Source organism: Camelina sativa, chromosome 10 (assembly GCF_030686135.1).
Source record: "Camelina sativa cultivar CO46 ecotype springtype chromosome 10, ASM3068613v1".
NCBI classification, from domain to species: Eukaryota; Viridiplantae; Streptophyta; class Magnoliopsida; order Brassicales; family Brassicaceae; genus Camelina; species Camelina sativa.
The window spans coordinates 11480453-11481822 of NC_141889.1; the positions used below are offsets into that span (position 1 = coordinate 11480453).

The window sequence follows — 1370 nt, forward strand, 5'->3', positions numbered from 1 at the left end:
ATCGTATGCATTTTCCACCAAATCAAGAAAACTGGAAACATCATGTATTTGGAAATTTTCAAATCACATGTTAGACCATTTTATACATACGACACTCACCTTTTCAACAATTTTATATGTATGATTTTGGGAAAACGTCCTAGTTCCACATGAAAATTATCACATCTTACTAGATAAAGCCAGAACTTTCACCTCGTCTTAAATATCTCTGCACAAATGTCTCTCATCCTATATCTCTCCAAATCCAAAATTTTATTTCTAAATCTCCTTGAATCCATAATTCTCATCAATTTCTCCATAAATACAGGTTTAATTGGTTAATTATTGGTTTATTGGTTGTCTAACCAACTAACAAAAGTTGTAAACCGATTTCAACCTGATTTCGACCCGTTTATATAATTAAATCACCAATTCTTTTTTATTTTTTAAATCTCTTTTCCCCATCTCAACGAACACTATATCATATTTTCATTAACGTTTAACCAGATCATCCACATCAAATAACCCAGAGAGAAGAAGAAATAGAAAAATCCATTTAAACAAATATGACCAGATCTCAAAAATGTCAAAGCTCAATACAAACAAAGATAAAGCAACTGTGAACTTCTAAAAACCCAAAAAAAAAAAATCAGCTTCTGCTTTTGAATGCTAATGAAGGCTGCTCGGATGAATGGTCCGTCCAACCCAGAAAATCCACTGCATCCAAGAAAAATCAAATAAACAATTCAACCAAATTGACATAAAAGATCAATCATAATTGTTGTATATAATGGAGATTCACGTGGTCCTTTTTTATAGACGATTGCAGCTCCAAAACTCTTAGTTGGGTTTATTCAAGTTCTGGTGATTGGAATCATGGTTCACTGAACCAAGAACACATCAAATCCGATCAGAAATGAAGATAAAATCTGCAAAAAAAATTCTCAAATTACAAATTTTTTTCAACTCCAAAATCAATTAAGAACACAAATGATTACTGGAATGTGGAAGTCACGAGGGCTTCTCTTGGCGCCAGTGGTGGATAAGCGAGAGTTTGGTAGGAAATTGGCTGGGTTTATGCACCCACCTGAAACATATTGCCCCAATGCAAGAGACGGTGTTCATGATTTTAGAAAATGATGATTTTAGAAAATGATGATTTTAGGGTTCTTAGGTTTGAGAATTTCTGATCGGGTTATAAAAATTCTTAGACCGGGTCGGGTTTATAAGGTCAATCGGGTTTTAAACTATGTTTTATATCTGGTTTGACTGGTTTTCTAGCGGTTTAATTTGTAAATCGATTAAACCAAAAAATATGGAGAAGTAAATGAGAACTTTAGATTTGGAGATATATAGGTTGAGAGATCTTGTTTTGTGGATACTTACGACGA

General features: G+C 33.2%; 1 long non-coding RNA gene across 1 annotated transcript; it reads right to left on the minus strand.

Moving 5' to 3' along the window:
- Positions 1–513: 513 nt before the first annotated feature.
- Positions 514–1103, minus strand: LOC104716134 (uncharacterized). The gene is made up of 3 exons (XR_015569101.1): positions 978–1103; positions 782–908; positions 514–696 (listed from the first exon to the last, which is right to left on the minus strand). It is a non-coding gene; the product is annotated as an uncharacterized LOC104716134 (long non-coding RNA).
- Positions 1104–1370: the final 267 nt, after the last annotated feature.